This window comes from Lycium ferocissimum, chromosome 7 (genome assembly GCF_029784015.1).
Source record: "Lycium ferocissimum isolate CSIRO_LF1 chromosome 7, AGI_CSIRO_Lferr_CH_V1, whole genome shotgun sequence".
NCBI classification, from domain to species: Eukaryota; Viridiplantae; Streptophyta; class Magnoliopsida; order Solanales; family Solanaceae; genus Lycium; species Lycium ferocissimum.
Genome location: NC_081348.1, coordinates 14,599,783 through 14,615,731, shown reverse-complemented (window position 1 = coordinate 14,615,731; position 15,949 = coordinate 14,599,783).

The following is a 15,949-nucleotide window of genomic DNA, read 5'->3' as shown; positions in this document are numbered from 1 at the left end:
TCTTTCTTTCTCTGTCTGTGCATTTTTCTTGCGCCATCAGTGGGGGACTGGGGTCCCCCCTTTAACCGCCGAATCTTGGAATTAACGAAAACAGAAAAGAAATTAGAATCTATAACAAAAGTAGTAATAAAATATAGCTAGAAGAGATTCTTAATTATCTCCGGTCAATGACTAATCTTCCCCTCAAGTTTACAAAACTACAATAACGCCACCATTCGGGTCGATGAATTCAGAGTTTTAGGCCCGGGTTTGATTGACTTATTGTAGGTGCTTTTAAGCACTTTTATAATATTTGTGTAGAAGTCAAATTTATAAAAATAAATAAAAAATTATAAGTTAAAATTAAAACAACTTATGATTTATACTTATAAATTATAAATTATAAGTCCGTACAAACAAGCTCTTATTATACAAATAATAAGCAGACGTTGTGCCATCCTCTACTGCCTACAAGTGGAAGGCTCAAGTCGGTGTTATGATATTGAGGAAATTGGAGAGAAATCGAAGAGAGAATAAATGATACTAGTAATTCTTCGGATTGGTTCTTGTATTTCAAAATAGAATAACTAAAGAGAATAAAATAATGAAGATATAATAATATTTTTCTTATACATATTAAACTAAAAGAATAAATATTCTACCGTAGATCCTGGACTTGAAAGTAACTGTTCTAAAATATTTTTAAATTAAAAAAAGGGTAAATATTTTGTCATTAATAGTTTGAATGCTTGCAAGTTGCAACCTTGTGTATATATAGAGGACCCGGAACTTTTTTAACCCAAAAATAATTTTTGAAACCAAACTAACCCTTAAAAAAAAAAAAATCAAACTAGGCTTCACGCACAAATTCTGTGCGTGAAAGAGGTTTTTTTTTTTCTTTTCTTTTTTTAAGCTATCAAAATCACGTTTTTTTTCATACTTTGGGCAAAGATTAGTCATATTTCAAAATCTCAAAATATCAATATGTTATATAGAACTTAATATATTTTTTTAATGCGTAAATAACGTCGGGCCATTACATCAAGTATACCTAAATGTTTGGATCGTCGTTTTAGGGGTTGTAAAAGTCTTGCTGGTAAGTTTTGTTTTCTTGGAAACTTGTCATCTTTAGAACTAAGTGTCATATTTTATAGGATTTTGATTTAAGTGTTGTTACTTAGGTATATCCTCATCCACTGTTGTATGCTTGTGGCGATAAACCGGGGGTCTAACTGGATACCTTGAAAAGCTCTCATCTTTTTGTCTAGAACAACAGAATCAAGAGGAGCAGAGCGAACAAAATCCGCTTTGGGGTGAATTCCCTCTCGTAACTTCGAGAGAAGGGGTGCTCTCCTATCTTTCGATTAGGAAAGTGGCACATACCAGGGGGTAGCGACTGTTTATTAAAAACTGACTGGGTTACTTTAAAGAAATCTCCAGAGCACAGTTCCGCTCACGAGCAACATATAGACTAAGGTTGCCCATCACTCTTGAAATAAAAATATTATATTAAAAAATAATTCATCCAATACGAGAGGTTCAATTAAGGTATAATATATCTCATTCAATGCTCCCACCAAGGTTTGATCCCATGTTGTTGGCATAAAAAAGAAGTAAACAAGAAAGGCTAAACCACCAAGCCAAATTGGTGAAAGCAACAAAGTAGACACTTTTTATTTTTTATAATGTTCACTAATGCTATCTAACTCGTTTTCATAAATTGAATTTCGAATCTCGAAATTGACATTCAAAACATCATTACCACGGGATTAGCATCTCGAAATAGATTTTTTATCATTAGATTTTTACTACAGAAGAATGAAATTTTTGCACAAATTTGGGGCAAAATTCAAATTGAATGGGATAACGGGCGTTTTTTAGAAAATCGGCTCGGCCAAATGCCTGCGTAGATCTCGAAAAAATACCCTAGTTCAAAAAAAAAAAAATCGCTTAAATCGAACATCCGAGCGCAAAGTTATGACCATTTAAATTTTCAACAATTTACAACTAGTTTTCTACCTAGGCTCCTATCCTTATTTTTTATTTACGTGAGTGAAGAGGCATATGTATACTTGATGTAATGAGCCGATATTATTGTACGCTAAAAAAAATATTAAGTTCTATATAAAATATTTATATTCCGACGTTTTGAAACGTGACTAATCTTCGATCAAATTACGAAAAAAAACTTAAAGATAACAAGTTTTCAAACTTACTTCGAGGCACTTTACAACCTCTAAAACGACGATCCAAACATATATGTATACTTGATGTAATGAGCAAACATTATTTTACGCTAAAAAAAAAATATGAAGTTCTATGTAAAATATTTATATTCCGGTGTTTTGAAACGTGACTAATCTTCGGTCAAAGTACGGAAAAAAACTTAATTTTGAGTTTGATCTCCAAAGAACAAAGATAACAAGTTTCCAAGCAAACAAAACTTACTTCGGGGCACTTTACAACCCCCAAAACGACGATCCAAACGTTTAGGTATACTTGATGCAATGAACCGACGTTATTGTACACAAAAAAATATATTAAGGTCTATATAAAATGTTGATATTTCGGGGTTTTGAAACATGACTAATCTTTGCCCAAAGAATGGAAAAAACGTGATTTTAATAGCTTAAAAAAAGAAAAAAAAAAAAAAGTATCCTCTTTCACGCACAGATTCTGTGCGTGAAGCCTAGTTTGTTTTTTTCTTTTTAAGGGTTAGTTTGGTTCCAAAATTATTTTTTGGGTTAAAAAAGTTCTGAGCTTGTATATATACACATACAAATACACTAGGAGTCTAGGACTAACATACCCGCGGCAATTAATTATGTCGACCTATTATAGTTCCCTTTAAATTTTTGTTATTTATTTCGTATATGTACTCATAGTCTACAGACATAGCATAACATTGTTGCAAAACGTTATATAGAACATGCAAAACGTTATATAGAACATTCTTAAATCTATACCATTATACACTACAAAAAAAACAGTGTTTAGTGACGGACGTATTCGCTAATCAAAGATCATATATATTTGCTAAACATGTGTTGCGACGGATTAGCGACGGAATGTCGTCACATTACGATTTTGCGCGTTGCTAACCTATTATTAGCGACGGAAAAATGAAATCCGTAGCAAACTTAGCGACAGAGTAGCGACGTATGAGATCCGTTCCACATTATAGCAACGGAATATTTTGTTGCTATTGTTATGAATTCCGTGACTAATTTCATATTTCATTTCGTCGTTTTAGTAAATTAGCGACGAAAACCATTGTCGCTAATCCGTTGCAAAATATTTGAATTATTTGTGCTCGCATTTAGCGACAATACAATGTTTGTCGCAATGATGCAGTAGCCTCATGTTTTCCCTCTAAAGAACGACCAAAATCCGTCGCAAATCTCACAAATATTTTTCTTCCGATTTTTTTTTTAAAATACACACATGTTGAAACATACTAAATACAAATTAATAAATACCCTTAAAAATAATCCGACATTCACATAAAATAATATTTATAAAAAAGATTCAAAATAGAAAGCGGAATCTATAATCGTTAAGTCCAAAACACCGACAACACCAAGCTATCAACTACCAAAAGAACCCACACATCCATCAAGTATTGTTAGTGCATAATTTTGTTCTTTCCAACAAAAAGCAGATAACATAAAAAACTAATGCATGGGTGAAGGACTACGATCATCATCAGAAACTAAAGGATCAACATCGTCAACGTTAGCAGTAGTAGGAGGAGGCACTATGGGTGTCACAACTGATGGTTTGTCGATAGGAGTATTTGGATGATGTGATGGTGAAGAAATCACTCCGCGTGCCTTCTCAATAAATAAAGGAAGCAAGCGATCAGTCAGTGTAGGAATCAATCGCATCACTAACTCCTCCATATTACGCATAAATGGTCTTTGATTGAGAAGTTGAAGGTGGTCTTGATCTTTGAAGCATTAAAGCGAATTGACGCAAAGATTCGGCCCATAACAACTTTGTGCTTGAGATCCAAGACCATATATTCTTCTCTTCCTTGTTCCCCAGGCGACTTCGTAATATGCTTCACATTGATCAATATCAGACTGAGACTGTGATTTTTCCCGTAATATTTCTTGATATCTTTCCTGTAATAAGTAGTGAAATTAAAACATCAAGAATACTAACCATTCAATTGTACCAAATAAAAAGAGAAATGAATTCCAAAGATAAGGAGCGTATATTTATCCATTTTTCATTGGAATTGAAGTCTCATGATGACCAACAAAAAAGAGTTTCATACAACTTGGATATAATTGATCATATATAGTGTCTCATAGTCAAGTAACAGAACATGAAAGCAAAGACAATTAGAGTTCCTAAACAACAAATAGAAGGACAATTTCAGGCTATTTCCTACTGATTTAAGTCATTACTGATACTACTTTTCGATTCTTCCGTCTAGTAGACTGTTTATATCAGGCAAAAGTAAATTGACCAACATCAATAGGATATGCAGCTTCATAAATAAAAAGTAAAATTGATATACCTAACAAAAAGCAAATTATGCATAAGCACATTCATAAGGGGACCAAGCAGAGATCCTTATCAACAATTCAACATGCAGAACAATGCAAGAATAATGAGCCATTCAAGTAATCCTAACAACTTTGTATAAATAGGCATGCAACTTCAAAACTCATTCACTCACTGTCCATTCTCACATGAACAAGCAGTCTACAGTCAAGATTTGCCTAATCCATTACAGACTACTCTTTAACTTCTTTATACAATACTATTAAAACACAATAAGGGAATTATTAAGTATACTGAAGGAGTTTATACATTCTAAAGGTAACGATTCGACCTTTTCGAAATTTACGGATGTGTCTTCATGTGCTAATGCTTATCGATTTGGAAGGAAAGGAATGCCGAGGTGTTTCAACAAAGCGAGAGGGGTATTGAAGCTATGGTGAAGCAAATTGTGCGGGAAGTGCATGGGCGTGGTCTTCCACTAGGCGAGGTTAAAGTAGAAATTAGATAGCATGAACTTTTATCCCTAGGTGATGTAGATAGGAGGTATAGACGATATGAAGCACGAGGATGTTTGCTGATGTCCGGTCCCGAGTTGCCTTTTGTTTTCCTTTTTCCTTGAGCTGTACAAATGTTTAGTTGGTGAATAAAATGTTCCGATTATTTGCTAAAAAAAAAAGTATACGGAGCAAGATATTCAAATCTAACTTGTCATTGTTTGTGCCAAGGGAGAAGAGTGGAAAATGTGTAGCATGGATCTTGTTTAAGCAAGGAAGGAGATGTTACACGTTGGTTTGCTAACGCTTAGATTTGCACAGTCGTCTTTGTTTTAAAGTGTGGAGGTGGTGGTTTAAGGCTCTCATTGTTTTTCATGATGAGGGGCAAAACAGGAAATATGGTTTTTTGTTGGGAAAAGGCTGTTGGGGTGGTACATAATGATGGATACAATCTTTTTCAATGTATGGTGTGGATCAGGGGCAAAATGGGAAATACTTGATATGGAAATATGGGAACCAGGGGTAATAGAAGAAGTGGGCAAATTTGGTGGAATCTATTTTCCTGTGCTCAAGAGAGTAGGAATTGTTATCAGGATTTGGTTTAACTGTCTATGCAAGTAGATATGTCGAGTAGGAGTTAGTTGTTGCTGTAGTGATGGTAGGAGAACAACAGTGTTATGTGCAGTAGGTGGAAAGCAATAGCGGGGCTCAAAAGGATTCAATTTCGGCATTATTACACGGAGTAACAGCTATGGGAGTTTGAATAGGGCAACTAGCGAGCATTCCACCGCATCACAGAACAAGCTAGTGTTGTCACTTTGTGGACTTGGTTTGGTTGATGTTGGTGTACAAGTTATAGAGACTAACGAGCACTGAGGTTGCATAAATGCGACTTGTTCTTTGGCCGCAACGTGATGTGGAGAGGAACACGAGGATTAAAAAAAAAAAAAAAAATACGGACAGAAAATTTGGAGGTGTTTGGTCGGTTTGCGACGGAATAAACACCAGAAGCTTGATATTACTGATCCATGGAGAAATAAGGATTTTGGCTTGGAGGCTAGCTGCTGGTGAAATTGCTGGTGTCTGGTGAAATTGCTGGTGTGATAGGAAAACCAGCACAGATGAAGTCTACTGCTTGTATCAGTTTTGTTTTTTGCTGGTGCAAGGGTGGTTCAAGGTGGATTTCTGTCTTTGTTCTCTTGATCCTAGGTGCGGGGATGTGATATAAGAACAATTTTTACGGTGCATATCATGAAATATGGATCGCAAGGAGTGGTGTCATGTTCGGATGGAAGTGGTATGCTCGAAAAGCTTATTGACACGCTAGTACGAAAGCTTGACACTAAGCAGGAGGATAATACTATATTCAAGGCTGGTGTATATTGTGGGACTGGTTTGGTTTGAAGAGGTGGAGATTGATTAGAGCGCCCATACTAAGACCGAGAGGATATTCATTTCTAAACAACAAGTTTGTTGGTGTTGGGATGAAAAAGACATATTATCATCATGTTCAAGTCTTTTTGGAGGAGAACATGGTGATATTTTTATTCTAATACTTGAAGCAGCAGAAATCTATGTGCAACTGGAAAAACAAAACAGAGACCAAATTGAAGAAAAGGGAACAAAAAGCGAGATCAGGAAATTTTAGATGAAGTATCTGTTGTGGATCGTAGGCAGCACATCCGTGCAGCCAAATTGGTTGTTCTTATTGGGTTTGTTGGTTTCACCTGCTTTTACTGCAATTGTGTTCTTTTTCGAGTTTTCAGTATCGTGCCTGTAATATAATTCAGACAACCAGATGGAATACAACCTAGGATTTGCACTTCTTATGCCAAAATTTGAATTTTACAATTACTATGAAGAACTAAATATTACCAAAACAAAAAAAATGTGGTGAAAATAGAAAATTCCAATTGTAACAAACCTACGAATAACTTATAGTTGGAATCAAACCCATGAAACAATGTCAAACTTGTACATGGTTTGTTTATAGTATCCGAGCAAATGATGGTTCTCTCAAACTACACATATTAACAATGACTGTAGATGTAAATTAAAAATAGATCATGAAAACCATGTTTTTATAGAAAGTGAACAACTGTTTATATAAATTTGCTCTCTTGAGCTTGATTTTAGAGTTTGTTTCTGCCAAGGACCGACGCTTTTTGTTTCAGGCAGCAACGTCTTGCTATTTTTTCTTACCCTTAGAAATCTGTAGAATTTGAATAGTCTGTAAAAGCTTCACATGGACAATGATTTTTACATGTACAAAGTTATACAAACATACAAAGAGAGTTACACTTCAAAGTATGTACAAGAGATGGAAACATTCAGTTCAGTGACCTGTAAGAAGATATAACATCATAACTAGACTATAAAAAGTCAAGGATCTTGACATGTATATTTAACTAATGTAAGTTTCCTTGCTTTTCGTAATGAGAGAGAGAGAGAGAAGAGAAAGCACTTCTAAATAGCGTGGAAAATGCCCCGATCACAAATATAAAGGTTGAAGGGAAAACGGGTTGATCGCCTTGCTATAGCAAACAAATCCTCGCATTATCGTCCCTCTTGTTACATTGTGAAACATGCAAAGATAGTTTGAAGTGAAACTAGCACTTTATTCTTAAAATTTCGATTATTGTAGCTACAAATGCTTAATTGTTTGAGTACAAGTTTTTGCAAGTCAAATTTGAAAAGTATAGTGAACGTGGTTTCGACACACCGGTGAGAAGCTAATTTAGCGTACTACGACACTTGTCTACTAACCGGAATAGTCATAACATTATTAAAATCCAACAAATTACGAGAGAACAACCGACTCTTTTGCTTATTCGTTGCTTTGTTTAGTTTGTTTCCGCAACTTGATTGGTAAACTAGATTCCATTTTATTAGCCACCTCTTTAAGTTCTCTAATCCTTGATAGTTATTAACAACCTCTCAAGCTCTTTATATGTAATACAATCGTTATACTAACTATTAAGGGTGGACGAAGAAAAATGCAAGCAAGTATGCATGGGGCACATTAAGAATTTCTTCAGCCATGAACAAGCTGTAATTAACCAAAATAAAGAAAAATAACTGCTCATAATACAAGCTGTAAACTGATTCATGTATGATATCGACCAAACACTAATTTATTTCAACTAAAGAGCAAACAAAACTTTTAAACGTAGATATGGAAAACTACCTTTTATCCTCAAAATTGGTACTAAAAGCGTAGGCAATCTCTCTTGTCGTGGGGATCGCAATCTTCAACAGCTTTCAAACGAACTAGAAAAAGAAAAGACATTCAACACACCAGCAACGAATCGCGTAAACTTGCGAAAGATTATAAAGTACAAAGAAGAATAAGAGAATCGAAATTATAGCGGAAAAAGACCCAATAATTATGCAGAAATTAGCGGTAATAGATTGCTCATCACCTCAGATGAAGAAGCTCAGAAATCAAACAACCAAACAAAGGTAGATGATCAGGAAACAGCAGAGCAGAAAACGAAAAGAGAGTTAAAGCACACAAATTACACACAATTTGAAGCGGCCACTTCATCGTCAACCTAGTCAAGGGCAATTTAGGATCGCACATGTAAAACATAATCTGAGTCAACACGTATTAGACACGAAAACCAAAATTAAGATTGAAATTACAAAAGTAGGCCTTGGTCGGCAAGCCGGTAAGACAACAACCAGCTGCTTCCAAGCCTCTTCTATATATTAGTAATTACAAGAAACATTGTTAAATTCCAATAAAAGGGAAAATTATACATGGTATGACACATGATCGGAAACGAGCTTGCGGAATTTCGAAAAAATGCGAATACATGACAACACAAGCGTAGTTTTCATCAAATTCAATTTTGGCCATACTTGCTCATCGATTCGTAGAAAAATGTAGTTTCTTTGTCATCAACAACTGCTATTTATCATTTTATACAAATCAATAGTCAAGTTATTGTACAGAGATAGGAGATGAATAAACTTAAGTGAGAAGAACTTCAATAGCAGTGCAACAACAATACCTCCTCAACAACAAAAATGCGGGAACCTTCAATGAGTAGCACGTCAATGAATTCTGACCGGTACCGTCCGCTACGTATCCGTAATATAAATAACATCAGGATTCTATCAAAGGTTGAACTAAAACTATAATGGAATATATAAGTCTAATAGAGGATTTAATGGTTTTAGTTACATGTTACTTTATCTGAAAGAAGTATTTTGGCTACGAACTTAAGCACGTAACCCCAAATAAGTAGCCAATAAATAAGAAGGCATCTATCAAACAACATAGTCGCACAAGACACTACAAGATTCGTAAGTAATGATGAAAGTGGTAAAATAGGTTAAAGAAAACAATAAAGAAAACCTGGTGCAAATCAAAACACTCAACCATCCATCAGAAAATTTTTACACCCAAATCTTAAGCAAAATACAATAAAGATACAACAACACATGTTACTAAGCATTAGTCACTATCTGTTCCTTCTTCGAACTCTTCCTCATCCTCCGTAGTTTCCTCTGTTTCATACTCTTCTTCAGTAGATTCATCTTGGATTTCATGATGCTCTTGCAATAACCTATCATCGATGGGTTCATCCATTTCAATTGCATTCCCATTTGGATCATATAAGAGTATATTTTCATCAATCGAAACATTCATATCTATCTCGTGGACTTCAACTTCTTCAACTTGGAATGGAACATTCAAAATGAGTCGTCACCATTACTTCCTCATCGGGTAATTCAACAACATTCCGAGGTTTGACCTTCAATACAAAATGCCCAATCATCCTTATCCTTTTTCTTGCTAGGATACGACACATAACACACTTGAGTTTCTTGCATCACAAGAATAAAGGTTCATATTTTTTATATCGGCGACGACGATTAACATCAACCAATTTGTACCGATTATGCTTTTTAACACCAACATCCATAGTTGGATCAAACCATTCACAATTGAATAACACAGTTTGCTTTAAAGGATCTTCACAAAATTCCACTTGTATAATCTCTTTTATCCGTCCATAGTAATCACCAAAATTTGGATCCGAGATACAAACTCCACGGTTCATTGTTGATCTTGCTCTACCATGACTGTCTGTGTGAAATTTGTATCCATTAGTAAAATACACAGAATGACATGTAGCGCCTATTAGTGGTCCATGAGCAAGACTATGCAAGAATTTATTCTCAATATGGTTGCAAAGACTATTTGGAAAAATGTAAGACTTAGTTAAATTTTGAGAATTTAATAACATCTTGTATAAAAATTAATGATTGTTGAAACTTACATATTCCTTGAACCATATAGAGAAATATGCTTCAAGGCTCTCATCTATTTGACCTTGAGATGGATTCAGAATTCTCCTTGCGTACGTTGCACGTACATACTTCATTGCAACAAAATAAGTTCAATAGAAAGTCATGATATATATGGATATATTTATAATAATAAGAGAGTTTAACATTCAAATGCTACCTCACAAACGGTTCAACCTCTTACAATTTAGTAAAATGTAAGTTTGGGCAGCCTTGATTTCTTCAAGGGATAAATTCCTCTTTTTTCGCTTCTCTCATAGTCGACCGTGATGGGTGAATATTGATAAATTTCCTTCAAGATCTTCTACAAGACCACCATCATCATTACGGTCCACATCGTGATTACGTGTCATGACATAAGGTTCAAAATAATGAAAAACAAAATGTGTTGACTCCTTCATCAAGTATGCTTCACAATGGAACCCTCAACACTAGCTTTTTATTCCCAATCATTGTTTTAAGAGTTCCGAGGTACCTAAATACATAAACGGATGGACCGTTATATTAGAAAAGTTATGTTTAGCATACTTGTCACAATTTGAACATAAAGTTTCAAATTTACCTTTCAAAAAAAGGATACATCCATCGATATTGTACAGTCCAAAGTAACTCTTTGCTTCATATGGAAGGTGCAGAAGATGTTCCATCGAGTCAAAGAACCCGGAAATATACGTTCTAACTTACACAAGATTTATGATGTCCGCTCTAATCTTTCCATGTCATCCACTCGTAGAGTGGTCGAAGTAAGATCTTTAAAAATAAGCTCAATTCTGTAAGTGCTTGCCACACATTACTAGGAAGCAAGCCTACGAAAAGCAATAGGCATTAGTCGTTGCATGAACACATGACAATCATGACTTTTCGCGCCAAATAATCTTTTCGCGTTTGTCCGGACATCTACCCAAATTCGAAACATACCCATCCGGAAACTTCAAACCCTTCACCCAATTGAACAAGATAGCTCTTTCTTCCTTATCTATTGTATATATAGCTTTTGGATATTTTCCACTAGTGTCCTTTGACAACTGTGGTCGATCGCAATTTACCATATCTTGACGCATTGTAGATTGTCTTTGGTTTTGTTATCAATATTAAGAATCGTATTAAATACATTATCAAAGACATTTTTTTCAATATGCATGACGTCAAGATTATGTCAAATCATGTTAGAACTCCAATAAGGCAAATCCCAAAATATGCTTCGCTTTTTCCACCCACAAGACTTACATATTCTCTCGATTAACTTCCGTGCATCTAACTCTCGTACTTTCCTTATCCCCAAGTCACAAATTTGGTTCAAAATTTCTTCTCGTTCTATAGAGTGGTGATAGTCTTTTGACGGTCTTACGTTTGAGAAAGTTTTTACGATCTCTCCTAAAAGGATGATGTTGGTCAAGGAACATTCGTGACTATCAAACCAAGATGTTTTCTGCGCCATTTGAATCTAAAGGATTGTGTTTCCTCCATACACAAGGACATGCTAACTTGCCCGCAAAGATTTCATCCCGATAACATAGAATATATGGGAAGTCACCGATTGTCCACATCAAAGTCGCCCTCGCTGAAAGTTTTGCTTTTTCGAGATGTCAAATGCTTCTACACCGTCTCTCCCACAACAAGTTCAATTCCTTTATTAGAGGTTGCGATAAACATCAATTTTATGTTTGGGATTGTTTGGCCCAGAACAATGACAAGAAACATATATGCCTCTTTCATGCACATTCCCGGAGGCAAATTGTAGAGCTGGGTGACAATCACCACCGGCCACGAAGAGTATTTCCTCCCAGATTGACTAAACGGTTGGAAACCATCCGTACATAACCCCAACCTTACATTCCTTGGTTCGACAGCGAAAAAGAAATCGTAGTTCTATCAAGTTCTTCCAAGCCTCGTAGTCGATGGATTTACGCGTTACCCCCATCCTGCTTCGTGTACGCTCATGGTGCCATCTCATGTCAAATGGCCGTAGCATGGGATGCATATAATCTTTTCAATCTAGAAATCAAAGGAAAATAATATATTTTCTTGTAAGGGACCAATTTCCTCTTACGAGAGCCGACATGACGCTTATACCTCTGGTTACCACAGAATTTACAAGATGTAAGGTGTTCATTATCACCCCAATACAACATACATCCGGAATCACAACAATCAATCTTTTCAACTGGCAAACCCGAACTATGCACTAGTTTCTTAGTCTGATAATAGCTATCAAGCACTTTGCTATCTTCAGGTCAAGCCTCTTTCAACAATTGTATCGTTTGGTTATAACCTCATGACAAAGTATTCTCCATTTTAATATTTAACATTACGGGAGACTACGTAGAAGTCGAGAGAGAAAGAACCGGATATAATTTTTCATCGAGTTTGTAGCAAATTGTAAAATCTTTGGGACTCGGATTAGGCTCCTCCTCCATCAAGGTTCATAAGTGACGATGAGAAGAATCAACTTCAATATTGCTATAAGATTGCGAACTCGAACCACCGACCAAAGTTGGGACCAGCCGCATCCAAGACCATTTGTTTGTATGGATTATCAATCCCAATTCATGTTGAGAACCACCGTGCAAATCATTACCGTAAGCTATCTCACCGATCACATCTTTTTCCCCTCGATACTCCCAAACAAAATAGTCCTCAACAAATCCAAAAATTAAAAAGGTGATATTCAACGATTTCAACATCCATGTATTTAATGTTGTGACATTTTTTACATGGACATCTAACCTTGTTACCGCTCATGTAATTTCGTTGAGAAAGTGCAAATTGGAAAAAATATCTACACCAGCCACAAAGCTAGTAGTTTATACCCCTAGGCCATCCAACTATCGTACATCCAATCACGCTCTAGATTATTCATGTTCCTATTAATGTTGACATAAAAAAGCAATCAAATTAATGTTCCGTCTTCATCATTAATACAACCGAATGACCTCTAAATGGAAGAACAAGCTCAAATAACTTAGTGAAATGAACATATCATTCAATTCCTTTTAGTTAAAAAAAATGACAAAGCGAAACAAAACGAAATCGAAACCAAAAAAATCGAGTAAGAAACCAGTTCACTAACACCGATTTCAAATCACGAATACAAAAAAAATCGAGTAAGAAACCTAGTTCACTAACACCGATTTCAAATCACGTATATAAAGAATCTTGAGTTCTTCAAGCTTTTTCTCGATACGCAACGAATTAAAACAAACTTTAACCACCAAATAATATTATCCTACAAGGTTTAGCACAAACAAAGGTCGAATTTCCATTTTCATCAGATTTTGGCCCAAATAGAGATTCCCAACACTTAACCTTCAAATAAATTATAAACCCAACAGTTTTCAAGACACCCAACTTCGATTTTAGCCAAAAAAAAACACTTAAAGACGCTCTCGTCCTTTAGATAATAAACAAAAAAACACTAATTTCTTAATTTCTATTTTAGATTTAATGTCGTAAAAACACAAAGAAGGAGATAAAGAAGAAAGAAAACCGCCTATAAAACATAGAAAAATCAAAACATACCTTTCCTTTAGATAAAAGATGCAACAGAAGAAGAGAAAAGCACAATAGAAACCCTAGATTCACATTATTTTGATCTATGTTGTGCTCTCTCTCTCTCTCTCTATGTTAGCAATTTCGCAGACTCTCTCTCTATATCTGTGTTGGGTGTGTTTGAAGTGAAATGAAATAAATGTGTACCCTGGGATATATCTTTTTTTTTTTAACACTTAACGACGGAATAGCGACGGATTTTATATTCCGTCGCTAAATAATACATTGATTTCTTTTAATGATTAATATTGCGACAAATTTTTCCGTTGCTGCAAATATATATTTTTTTCGAGAAAAATTAAAAGGACTAGCGACGGATTTTTCGTTGCTGAATCCGTCGCTACATAAAAATAAAATTTGTCGCGCCTTCTCGTTGCTAAATCCGTAGTGAAATTTAAGGCGCCAAAAATTCGCGCTAATCATTAGTGACGAAATTCAGTTTTCATTGCTAATCCGTCGCTATATAATGAGATAAAATTTTAGTTGCCTTTCTCGTGACAAAATGAGCAATCCGTAGCTAATCCGTCGTTAATTGGCGACAGAATATGGTCTGTCGCTAATATTCCGTCACTAAACGCTGGTTTTTTAGTAGTGATATAAGGGGTCATTTACCATTAAAGAATGTGGTGCTGCGGATGGAGCTGTTAGGTCCAAGGTTTCATCTTTTAATTTTGATGATAATAAACCAACATAATTATTAATAAAAGAACTTTTACTTGTGGTAAATTTATTTTTGGTATAGGTTTATTCAGAGGCGGATCCAGGATTTAAATTCTATGGGTTCAATCTTAAGATTTTTAGCATTGAACTCATTATATTTTTAAAATTAGGGGTTCATATCTACTATTTATTGTAATTTTAATAATTTTTTACACATAAATTTAGAGTCCGCGATAGCTAAAGTTTGGGGTTCGACGCGGAGTTTGAACCCCTACCTTGTAGGCTAGATACGCCTCTAGGTTTATTTGATAAAGAAGGATTTGGTGAAGATCTAATCAAATATGAAAAAGAAGATATTCCCAGATGGAATTACGTAAGAAGATGTGGAAGATGAAGACTTATTCAAATCAAAGTGCAAAATTATGGGAAGAATATTTACTACGATCCTATGGAAGGAAAAATATTCTACAAAAGAAAAAGATCAAGATTGATTTGTATTTGGCGAAGTCCAAAATCTATGTAATATCAAGCTATGCCAGAAGTCTCAAGTTTACAAAAGACTCCATATTCGGAGTGATTAAAATCCAAATTCAAGAAGACGAATGTGATTACATTCTAATCACGATCCACGGTGAACGAAGAGGATCTTGAAATTCTCTTGGGTTGCCTAAATAAGAGCTCATATGTGTACAAGCCAGAAGAAGAGTTCAGAGAAATTATTTGGGAGAATATTAATTATTGTAAAAAGAAGATATCCTTTGAAAGGAACGTGTTGAATTTACTACAATATCAAGAAAAGAATATTCTTACCGCAAATAGTTATGGCCGAGATATTTTCCAAGGTCAAAATTATCTATGCATATTTGGAAAATATTTGCATTCAAGGAAAGTAACGAAAGATATGGAATTAGAGTACCACATCTCAGAATGAGAAGAACCTCTCATTATTGCATATGATTGAGGATCCTTTAATATTCCATGATTTATGGAAGTAAGGAAGAAGCATATTTGGAAGGCTTTAATGAAAGGAAGAATCTGCTCAAAGCCTTGAAAGGAAACTGCTATTGGAATTTCAATCAAAGTCTCACGGTGTGGACTTGAATCAAACAGAGGAATATTAATTCATTAAGGACTACTGCTGAATATTCAAGGATGGAATAAAATAATATTCTCATCTATTCAAGGACTTGTTACATGAGGCCCGTGCTAAGTTCGGGCCCAAACTCTAAATATAAAAATAATAATATTTTAATTAAAGAAGTATGATTCGTATCAATTTTCTTATCGCATAATTAATATAATTCAGTGACGCGTTAAACATGTACTATTAATAAGTTTTCATAATTATTAAAGTTCCTTAGTCACCTGATTAGATAATTTTTAAACAAAAAAATTATTTAGGAGGAAAAAGATTTGACAAGAGAATTATCAAA